The following is a 12,288-nucleotide window of genomic DNA, read 5'->3' as shown; positions in this document are numbered from 1 at the left end:
CTGAACAAAACGTGTAAGTATCATAAACATGTGTTTGCCACAGAGTTTATTTTCTGCAATAATCCAAAACTCAATGGAAAAATCCTATTGGCTTTTTGTCGAGGGAACCAGGGCGATGCTAACTTCCTGGTCGGCCTACAAAAATACGTCATCCCTGGAGCACCCTATTAAGAATAACAAAGGAATTATAATTTCAGTGTAAAATAATGGCTATAACTCAACCCTCTATGTAGCCTATACCTCAATGTAGGGATGTCACAAGAACCGATACTTTGGCACCAAGTCGATGCCAAAATCCTTAAAACGTAATGGTACTTGTTGTTCTCCTGTACCACAGGCGGCTCGTTTGGAAACTTTCTTCTCTTATATATCACGAAAATAGTACATCGAAATGTGTCTATGAAAACATTTTAAGTGAGAACTAAGCCACGCAGTTGCTGAATCCCTCTTTATTTCGGATCGACCACGGTTAGTTTAAAAACTTTCTCGAGAGTTTCCTGAGGCGGCGAGTCTAGCCGGACGCCCATGATTTGCATGAAGTAGCCGAGACCTCCGCCCTCCGTCTCTTGAATCGCGCCGCCACGCTACCAGAGTGCATTGCACGGCTGCTTACGTAGACAATGAATGGGAAGCGTGGAAAGGACAGAGGCAGCGGACACGTAATGCATGGTCCTTACCGGGACTCAAGCCCGATGGCTGCAACGGGTGATCGGAGTGTAAATTCGCAACGATGGAGTTTGTTTTTTTACTCCTACACAAACTGCCATGAAGAGGAAATAAAGTTTTTCTATCAGCTGTATATCTGAGATCTGTTTCTCTACTGACTGACTGAGTGACTGAGTGACTGAGTGAAGGCTGACGCTGTTAAAGAGAGGGAGGTTCTCTTCCTGTATCAGCCTAATTTACCTGAGCTGTGTGCACTATATGCTAAAATATGTAATAATCATATGCTTTTGGACACAGTTTTCTGAACTTGGTTTTCTCATTGAAAGACATATATGCATAGCAACATGCACATGTTGCATGGCAAAATATGTAAATTGAGACTAACTTTTAGGAAGGTGACTCTTTTGCAAGACATGCTTGTGGCAGCTCAGAGAGGTGTAGACCACCTTGGTGGATGTCTTGAATACAGATACTGAGACACACACACACACACACACACACACACACACGCTTATCCACAGGACATTGGAGGATGCGGTAGATGGAGTGTCTTTTTTTTTTTTTTACAACCAGGATGTAATTCAAGTGTTCTGAGAGACTTCTGCATCTCTTCATGGCTCTGTTTTCAGGCTTTAAAAAATCTGTGACGGGAGACTTTGACCAATCACAGGTCCTTTCAGAGAGAGAGCGTTCCTATTTGCTGTTCAATTAACGGACAAAGTTGTCAATCACTCGCAAACTCCGATCAAACTGTCAAACTAGGCAGCGCTGATCAAATATGAATTAATATTCTGTTAGTGTAATGCCTATTTATTGCTTAAAATGTTGTCAGAAACATCTTGTAGTGTACTGTTTAGCTGTAAGATGAGAACGTTCTTTTTCAGGCTGGTGGGCGGTGCTTGGTATTTCCTCAACTGATCTCAACATGGCGATAAACTTTCTAATTTTACAGCTAAACGGTACACTATAAGATCTGAGGAGAGAAATAGGCATTACAGTAAAGAATATTGATTCATATTTCATCAGCGCTGCCTGGTTTGACCGTTTGATCGGAGTTGTGAGTGATTGACAGCTGCTCAGAGACTGCAAGGCTCCAGCTCGGCTCTGTTGGTTGTTTTCCTCCGGTCTTTGAAATCTTGCAGATGCCATTAGGGGCACTGGGGGAAACCGGAGGCGCATGGTTTTTTTTTCAGATCACCTTTCTCATGCACTACTGTCAGGATATAGTGACCATTTTATAATTTTTTAAATCATATTTGCTACAATTCCACCCACTGCTGATTTAATTTGTTTCCCTTAGTTTGATCATGACATTTTACAGTTCGTTATGAGGTTTTCAGAATATATATATATGATAAAGCTGGTACGCGATCTTCCATTGCTCATGTATGTTACGTGGTATCAGCAGTAAATGTACTGCTGGTGCAACTCTTGCGAACCTTTGCTCTTTTCTCAGTGGTTGGTCTGTTGGGTGGGCAGTGTGACACAAGCAACTTGATTTTAATTTATCTAGAAGCCCGCGACTCTAAACCTCAGAGTCACTCGGCTAAATCTTGCCAGTGTCGCCTCCATTTTTGGTGTTTTCTGTCCTCGTGCCCGCAACGGTAGGGTCACCATCACTAATGTGATTGGACAACGGGGCAGCATCTGCTCCCTTTCCCCCCACACCTCTGTGGATGTCTTGGCTGTTTACTGCCACTCTGTTTTAAGTGCTGTTTTGTTGCGGTATCGAGTTTGAGTCGAGTTGCTCGGGGCAGGGTCAGGAGGGTGTCGGCCATGCGGTTTCTTCTTATGTAGTGGAGATCCGCGTGACGTCCTTCTGGACTGCCTGCGGAGATTTTTGGCCTTGTTTCTTTTTCATTGCTGCTTCGGGTTGAATGTGCGGCATCTCCTCAAAAAAAGTCATATGTCAGCTCCTTTTAGGAAGTCATACACCCTGTGTGTGACACCGGTCAGGCCTTATTTCATCACTACAGTTAAAAGCAGGGTGTCCGTATTAACTGGTTACAGAGGATTTAACGCAGGATAACTCTAAACTAAACTCCTGTTTATTAATTCAATATTTTTTGATGGCATATTTGAAGGAGGAAATCCAATATGTGTTTTTTTAAAGGTCCCATATCATGCTCATTTTCAGGTTCATACTTGTATTTTGTGTTTCTACTAGAACATGTTTCCATGCTGTTATGTTAAAAAAAACTTTATTTTCCTCAAACTGTCTGCCTGAATATACATGTATTCACCCTCTGTCTGAAACGCTCCGCTTTAGCTAATTTCAACGGAATTTCAACGGAATTGCGTTGCTAAGCACGGCTTGGGTCCATGTTTACTTCCTGTCAGCTGATGTTATTTACATCCAATGCAACAGGAAATAAACTGGGACACATTTAGAATGTTTATGTTTAAAACCATGTAATGGTCTAAATATTGTATATTTGTGACATCACAAATGGACAGAAATCCTAACGGCTTGTTTCAAACGCACAATTACTGAATACGGGGCGTGTGTGTTTCTCCGTATATTGAGCGTTTTGATAGTTTAACAGTATTCATAAAGCACTTAAACCTGCTTTATTATATGAAAGACATGAAAATCGCACTTAATATAATCGCATAATATAATATAAAAATAATGTGTGTTTTGAACATTAAAGCATGTAAATGTGTTTTACTAGAAACCAGAAATACAAGTATGAACCTGAATATGAGCATGATATGTCCCCTTTAATTTAGCTATTATATGTATTTTTTAAGATATAGACACAGTCCGTAGACCTTATACTGTATGAACTAGTCCAGAATACTTTATATATAGAGCCACATCACACATACTGTATATTGATGATCTTCTTTCTTTCTCCCTTGCAGGCGCGGTGTGTGGCATTTGTGGACCGTGAAGGATTGTGCAAATAAAACAGCTTTCCCCCTCGACTACTCAGTTGAACGGTGAGTTCAGAAACCGTGATATTTCAGGCATTTAGCTGGCACTCATACACAATGTGATGGACAGGTACGACTGTGGGATTCCTAGATGACGATTGCAGACAGGTGGACGTATTTCTTGGAGTATGATCGAAGAAGAGAGAAGAACAGTGACTGTGTTGACATGCACAGTGATATTCCATCATTATTCAGAATATGACCATATTCTCGGGTCACGTAAACAACATATTCCCTTTATTCTGAATTAAGCTTTATTCTGAATGGAGCATTTTCCGATTAAGACATCGGGGATATTCTGATATTATTCAGGTTTTAGGAGCATTCTTTGGTCATGCATACAGTACGTTCAGAATATGCGTCTCAATTGTTTTTTTTACGGCAGTTTCTGGTTGGAAGGAGAGCCATACCTACTTTTAAACTTAACAAACCGCCTAGCTGCGATGATAAACTGATGCACAAACATGTTAAATCCATCATTTATACCCAGCTGCAATGTATGAGCACAACAGACAACTGAGTCCCCAGTTAACCCGTCAGGGAGAGTTACCGTAGCAGCCACGATGCTGCGTGTATTGTCGAGGACTCATGCAGCCACTTTCCCTGTAAAAGTCTCCACCGCATCATTTAGTTTAGCTGCGAGGTTGTCAGCTGTGTGTCTGCCCGGCGTGCTCTGTCCACCCGGCGTAACGTTAGCAAGCATCAGACAGATCGTGTGCGTATGTGCTGCGTTTGCAGCTATAACGTCATTGATAACTTCATGATCACCGTCGTCACACACACACAGCCTGTCAGCCAGGCGTAACGTTAGCGAGTGTGTGACGACAGTGAGTATGAAGTTATCAGTAACGTTGTAGCTGTGAACGTAGCAGCGCAGTGTGTGTATAGTTTATTTGTAGGTGAATAAATGCTACAACTCCTCAAGACCCGAGCCAAGCTACCGTGTCTTGCAAACCCGGCTCAGGCTCACTTAAAGGGGACATATCATGCTCATTTACAGGTTCATGTTTATATTTTGTGTTTCTACTAGAACATGTTTACTTACTTTAATGTTCAAAAAACACATTATTTTTCTCATACTGTCTGTCTGAATATACCTGTATTCACCCTCTGTCTGAAACGCTCCGTTTTAGCGCATTTCAACAGAATGGCAACAGAATTGCGTTGCTAGGCAACAGCTTGGGTCCATGTTTACTTTCCGTCAGCTGATGTCATTCACATACACTGCAACAGGAAATAAACTGGGACCAATTTAGAATGTTTACATTTAAAACTGTGAAATGGTCTAAATATTGAAGATTTGTGACATCACAAATGGACAGAAATCCTAACGGCTTGTTTCAAATGCACAGTTTCTGAATATGGGCTGTGTGTATTTCTCCATGGATTGAGTGTTTGATACTTTCACAGTATTTATATATCACTTAAACCTGCTTTATAATATAAAAGACATGAAAATGTCACTTTTTAAAATATGGGACCTTTAACATCCGTAATCGCAACGCCGACCTTTTCCAGAAGATGGTTGAAGGAATGAAAGAGGGAGGCTGTGTTTGCACGGTCAAACAAGTCCGCCACCGGTTACATTAATCAGAGTATCCACAGCTGCATGTATATTAGTGGAATATTAATGTTCATTAGCTACATCTTAGTAGGAATATTATCTTTTTTGGGAAAAGGGCAACATTTTTAAATATTTTTGTGCATGTAAACGTAGTCAATGTTTCAGATGATACCGTGCACACTTGACAGCAGGACGGCCCGTTCTTGGCTGTCCTCTTTGATAACAGAGTCTAGTGTCATCAGAGAGCCGTCGGTATCTCATAAGCAAAACATATTCAGTATTGTGCCTAAGCTGCAGTGTGCCGACCACATGACTCTTTCAACCCCGGAGTTACTCCAGTGACAGATGAGCCAAATGAGGAGTAAGGTTACCAATCACTCAGACATGAAGAGGGTTCATATTCAGTACGAGACAGAGTTCATAAACAGCGGTGTAACTTATACAAGGCACCTGGTGCCAGCTCACATCACCCCTACTGGTGCTCACCTGTACGTAGTGACGTGAAGATTTTGCAGTTTTTGACTCTCTTTTTCTTCCTTTTGTTGTCTGAGGACTTTTGAGGAGTACAATTCATATCTCTGCTCCAGCGTGGCTATTTTTAGACTGGCTCAAATATCAGGGGATCCTGGACTCTTCCTCCATCTCTTTTTTGTCTCTCTTTGCCTGTCTCCTCCACTTACCCCCATTCGATTGAATCTCAAAGCCCCTTACTCTGTTGTGTAAGGATGATTAATTATAGGGCATAGAAATACATTTATGTATGGTGAACAGTATGTATCCGTGTCCCCGTGTTGTCGCGGTGACTCATTCACTCATATCAAGACGAAGATCTGTTTACTCATCGCTGGGAGTACTACTCGGCCTGTGAAAATGATTGTATAATATCCTCCGTGGCTCTAAAGGAGACTTCTAAAGTCTGGAAAAAAAAAAAAGATACCCTGTCATGATGTCATAGTGATGTCATCAGGTTTAACTCAGCGTGGGCTTGAGATTTAAGAATTGAACTGAAAGCCTTTGTTAACTGTTAGTATAGAGTTTGGACGTCTGGGTTTATCAGATACGGAGAGTATGCAACAGACGCTATAGAGTTGCATTGTGGGAAGTGTAGGATCTAGAGTTTTTGGAGCTTGAGCTAGGGGACTAAAAGTCAGCATATCTTGACCTCTTCTGCATCGAGTTTGACAATTTTTCATGTATTTTGGCACTCACAAGTCCCTCACCATTAAAGAATACCTCAAGTACCCCTTCAGATCTTATTTTTCCTTTTTTTTTTAACCCCTTTCCATCCCGCCCTCTTTTTTAGAGGTGTAGGAGTGAGGTACAGGGGAAGTTCAGGGGGAGATAGCAGGTCAACAGTAGATGTCACATAGAAGTGGTGTACATCATCTGAAAGCTGAGAAACTGAAGATTAATTTGAGATGCAGCTCAGCACTGTGTGTCAAGTTGTTCTAGTCATTAATAAGAAATAAAAAAAGAATTAGTAAATTAATTAATCAAGTTAAATTAATTGTGAAAGTGTATAAGAGCATAGAACATGATGATATGTTTGTGATGGCCATCCCCATGCTCTATTATGTCTTATAAGTTGTTGCAGCAATTTTGAGGTTGATACCATTTGTTACACAGATTTGGTGCTAAATATAACCATTTTTTACCACTCGAGAATTAATAAAAATAATCAATAATCCCTCCAAAATACCACATTAAGACACCAAGACCTTGAGGAACACCATAGAAAAAGCCATACTGTGATTTGGTATCAAAAACCTTTGACATTTAGAGATTTCTGCAAGAATTGGCAATTGGATGGCGAGCACTTGTGTTGTGTAAACTGCTCAGAAACCCCCCCTTATTGTCAATCTAGCTAGGAAAGCCATCCATCCTCTGAATGCTCTAGGTCTCTAGTTTGATCCATCCATCCTCTGAATGCTCTAGGTCTCTAGTTTGATCCATCCATCCTCTGAATGCTCTAGGTCTCTAGTTTGATCCATCCATCCTCTGAATGCTCTAGGTCTCTAGTTTGTGGCTGTAAAGTTTCATGAGGCTGTGATTATCCTAGAGGTCACCACAGGTCATTTTATAAAGGGAGGTCAAGTTTAAAAAACATGCTCTCACTACAACGACATGTCTCCTATGGGGACTAACATCACACATTAATACAGTTGGGCTCATTGGATCCACAAGAGTCTCAGTGACTCCTCACACACAGTGATACCACATTTATGCAATTCCAAGACTGTTTAGGGACCCTTAATATGCAGAACTATTCAAATTCAGTACAATACAGTATAGGTGAAAATAACACATTTATTCGTGGGTACCAACAGAACCCATTTTCATTCACATATCTGGAGGTCAGAGGTCAAGGGACCCCTTTTGAAAATCGCTGTGCCAGCCTTCCTCCCCAAAATTTCGTAGTGTTATTTAGCGATCTTCCCGACAAGCTAACATGACATAGTTGGAACCAATGGATTGTAGTTTCATATGATACCAGTATTCTTCTCTCTAGCTTGAAAACTCAGCCCGCGACAACCTCTGAAAGACAGAAGAGCGGCCGGGCCCGCAGGGCGGGCTGTCAGGGTTTTAAGGTTCATGGAGAGCCAGAGACAAGCTCAGACCCCGGTGGTGTTATTGACAAGAGGAGACATTTATCGCCCTCCTTGCACTCCTCTTAAATAGTCTCCGTTTTTCCCGCTGGGCGCCAAGGGGAAGGAACTGTCAGGTAGAGAAGGAGGGCCACCTTGAGATGATTCTGATCACCGCAGGCTGCCACATGGGGACCCGTGCCCAGTGGCACTCAGGTGATGGCGCCACAGTATCTTTAAACAGTGTTGTCAGCTCTGTCCACTCGTCCACTCCTGTAGGAGAGCAGACACCCTCAAACCACAGACCAGCGTTAGCTTCTGTATCAGCCCCAAACACACACACACACACACACACACACACACACACACACACACGACACATATTTTGCATTTGGCAAAGCAAGATGTTCGCTTGCATCATCAAACTGCAAAAACATCCCTTTGCATGTCGACGTGTGAGCCAAACCTGCTGTTAATTTCCATTAGTTGTTATGCTGAATTTTTTAGCCGATGTCCTGTTCTCTGTGTGCACTGACATTTGTGTGTGTTTATGACGGCGGCGGCAGCGTTCATGTAGCCTGCGCGGTTTGAAATGCTACACGTCGTGGCATCCTGCCTCCTACTTCCAACTGCCTTCCATTATTGTAATGAATATTTAGTGCAGTGTTTGCAAGATAGCCACGACTCACAGTGTGCTGTCTTGCTGCTGGGTAGTAGAGTGAGACAGGCGTTTGACAAGCTTGTGGCACTTCAGTATATTTTTATATATTTATAAAGACGAGGCAGATTTTTTCACATTTTCGGTTGGAGAGAATTCTGCAAATTATGAATACCTGGACGAGCTGGGAAAATCTGGAGAGGAAATCTGAGATATGGTCAACAGTTTCTGTGGTACTTTTGAACATTTAGAGCATCCACTTTATAAATCCACCGCACAGCTATTTGGTAATAGAGTTAGCATCGCCCTTGGTTCCCTCGACAAAAAGCCAATGGGATGTTTCCATTGGGTTTTGGATTATTGAAGAAAATAAGCTCTGTGCCGGACAAACATTTATGATACTTACACGTTTTGTTCTGTGAAATAATCTTCACAAATAAACACCACTTTTATGATTTTTTTTTGAAGCGTGAATGCAATCGCCAGAAGTAAAAAGCTAACGTTAGGCTTTAAACTAACTACACCACGGTCGCATGAGCGTGAGTATACACAGCGAGGATGTAAAGGAGGACGAGTCGACGTGATGACGTTTAGTCGTCTCATTTAGCCATTTGTTAGCAACCGCCCTTTTTAAGACACATAAAAGCTTATAAATTAACGATTTGGATATTTACTGATGTATTTTATGTCGTAGAACAAAACGTTAAAATCTCTGAAGCTTATTTTCACCACAGACCTTATTTCTGGCATCTAACTACAAACTAGGGCTGTCAATCGATTAATATATTTAATCGCAATTAGTCGCATGATTGTCCATAGTTAATCATGATTAATTGCAACTTTTTTATCTGTTCAAATTGTACCTTAAAGGGAGAATTGTCAAGTATTAAATACTCTTATCGACATGGGAGTGGGCGAATATGCTGCTTTATGCAAATGTATGTATATATTTATTATTGGAAATCAATTAACTATGATTTGCCCCAAACTACATATGATTATCATAAAGTGGGCATGTCTGTAAAGGGGAGACTCGTGGGTACCCATAGAACCCATTTTCATTCACATATCTGGAGGTCAGAGGTCAAGGGGACCCACTTGAAAGTGGCCATGACAGTTTTTCCTCACCAAAGTTCAACGTACGGTTGGAGCGTTATTTAACCATCTTCTTGACCAGCTAGTATGACATGGTTGGTATCATATTAGTGTCATCTGTTACCTTCACTCTAGCTTAAAAAATGAGCCCTCGACAACCTCCGAAAGATTGATTGTGTTAATACCTTAAAGAAATTAGTGGCTTTAATACGAACGTGTGTGTTATTATTGCGTTACTTTGACAGCCCTACTAAAAACCTATTCAGAAAACCTCATTGACTTCCAGACGAGGGAACCGGAAGTGCTAAAATGCTAACTCATTTCCAGGTTTTAGGACTCATTCCTGCAGCACTCTACCTCTTGTTGCTGCTACAAAAGGCTGCCGCCTCAGATGATTTAATCTTTATACCACCAGAAACTAGGCCAGCAATATTTCATTGGTGTCATGAGAACAGATTTTTTTTTTTTTGCACATCTAAGCAGTGCACCAATGAAATGGGAACTGCTGGAAGGGGTGACCTTTTGGTCTCACAGCTAGGACGTATAATTCAGAATTGTGTGTTGTGTGTAGTGTCACAAAAAAGAGCTGGTTTATGTATGAAGCTGAGACGAGGTCTGCTACTGTATGTCGCTGGAATCAAGTTCATTTCTACTTTTTTCTCTTCTGAAGACACACATTTACTGTACACAGAGCTACTTTACCAAGGTTTTGCTCCATCAGCAGCAGCAAGGTGCATTGCTATCATTTTAGGCTAATTTCAGTGTCTCATTTTAGTTCAAGCATTTCAAGCTGGGGCATTTTTAAAATACTGCACCTGAGAAATCCTCAGCTTCTATATTTAATACCTGAGCTAACCCCTCTGGACAGTAATATGGAGGTTCTGTTGAAATTTTGACAGCAAACCTGCTGGACTGACCCCCATCAGTGAAAGACCGTTGATCTCCACGTTGCTTAGGGTTATATCTTCTGAAGCATTTATTGAGTTCCAGCCGCCTGAAATAATTAAAATTATGAAATAAGTAAGGGATAATGTACAGCGAGCCGGTCATTGTTGTGAAAGAATCCCCGACAGGGCGATGCAGCATTGCTGCAGCATCATTTTTAATTTGTTTTGTTTATCTAAAGAATCATGCAAGCACTTTTATATTATTGTTTTTACTGATATACGAAAAATCACAGTAAAGTAGTGCTATAATGTTGAATGTTACAGGGACTGTGATCCCACTGTAAATATTTTTATTCAGATTGTATGCATATGGTGGTGTATTCTTTATTCTTTGACAGTTTTCCTAAAATTAGATATAAAAAAATATAACTATATGGCCTTGCTTACAGTATCGCAAATATGGCGATATATTGAATCGTAACCCCCGTATTGTGATGCGCACTGTATTGCCAGATTCCTGCCAACACACAGCTCTAATATGTGTGTGATTTCTAAGCAGATTTATAGATGTTCATTTTTGATAGACAGCAGAGATAATGGTGTCCTTGAAAAGATGGATAGATCAGTGACGTTGAATAAAAACAAAATATGTATATCATTTTTGTGTGTTCAGATTTGACTGAGTTACGACGTTGAGAAAGATTTTTGATATTGAAGTTTGTGTAAACACGCGCTAAGATAAGATAAGATATTCCTTTATTAGAGTTAAACTAAGGGTTTTAAAGTACCTTATTTCCTCTATGAGCCGCGTGTACAATAACTAACTTCCTTAGTTATTTCCAGAACGTTATCTTTGCCTCACGTCTCTCTCTCTCCCTCCAAAGTTTGAAAACCTCTGTCCCACACCGGGTGCTCTGACCCGTCTGGCATTGACCAGATGTTACAGATGGTCATGTTTTTTTTTTTTAGGTTCCAAAATTACAAACATAAATCGAGTGTGTGGTCTCCATTGTTCAGCTAGCATGAAAAATTGGTCGATTTGAAAAATTTCCCCACGAGTCCCAAACATTGCCGTCAAGGTTAGAAGAACGTTCCTCAGAGCAGCTTGTGAAGTGTGTATTAGTCGATTGAGCAAAAATCCCAAACGAAGGTTTAAACGAGGAAGTAACGCTGCAATGGCATTAGTTTTATTGCTAGAAAAAAGGACATGAATGCCTTAATTTGGCTTCTGTTCAAAAGTTCCCTCTAACATCCATCCTCTTTTTTTCACATTCTCAAACTCCTAAATCATTTCCCTTCTAATGTTGTCTTTGGAGAGCTGCTGATTTCCACTCTTTTCTGGCGAGCAGACCACAGTCATGTAATGTGGATCATAAGCATTCTTAAATATCATAAAAATAGATCTCACGTTCTGTTTTAATAGAATTATGTTACTGTAATTCTCTCTTCAGATGCTCCGACACCATATGTTCACTGTGATCCAGTAGCCAGAGTGCTTCACAACACTATCACACTGATTAGCATGTATCTCTATGTGAGGAATCCATCTGGAGAGTACCTGCGTTCTTTCACACTTGGCACCCACACTCTGTTGATCTGTTTCTCACTCACTCTCTCTCAGTTCTTTTTTACCCTCGCTAGCTGCCATACAAAAGTACATTGCACGCGGACACTGGTTTCCATCCACCTCTGCCTGTGACCAGACAGGAGACGGATGGATCCGGTATCAAAAGTCCACATTTGTTTTGGGAACCTGGACGTGGAAGTGGCGACCAGATGTGAAAACAATGTAGTCATTTAGGCGAAGCCGTAGCAGAGGCTGCTAATCTCTGATAGTGTAGATTCGGCCCAGCAGAGTGAGTCTGCTTACTGTCTCGGTGACATCTGTTTTGC

General features: G+C 41.1%; 1 protein-coding gene across 2 annotated transcripts in view; it reads left to right on the top strand.

The window, feature by feature from the left end:
- adarb1b (adenosine deaminase RNA specific B1b) overlaps positions 1–12,288 on the top strand; it is a 176,173-nt gene that overhangs the window by 53,983 nt on the left and 109,902 nt on the right. The window contains exon 2 of one of the 2 annotated variants that reach the window (XM_074658178.1): positions 3,535–3,612. The gene's annotated coding sequence lies outside the window, so the exon portion shown is untranslated. Of the gene's footprint in view, positions 1–3,534; positions 3,615–12,288 lie in introns of both variants that reach the window. The other variant, XM_074658179.1, reaches the window with a different exon arrangement.

The sequence above is a fragment of the Sebastes fasciatus genome, chromosome 14 (assembly GCF_043250625.1).
Source record: "Sebastes fasciatus isolate fSebFas1 chromosome 14, fSebFas1.pri, whole genome shotgun sequence".
Taxonomy (NCBI): Eukaryota; Metazoa; Chordata; class Actinopteri; order Perciformes; family Sebastidae; genus Sebastes; species Sebastes fasciatus.
Note: the sequence above shows the minus strand (reverse complement) of the source record. Positions and strands in the feature narration are given on the sequence as shown.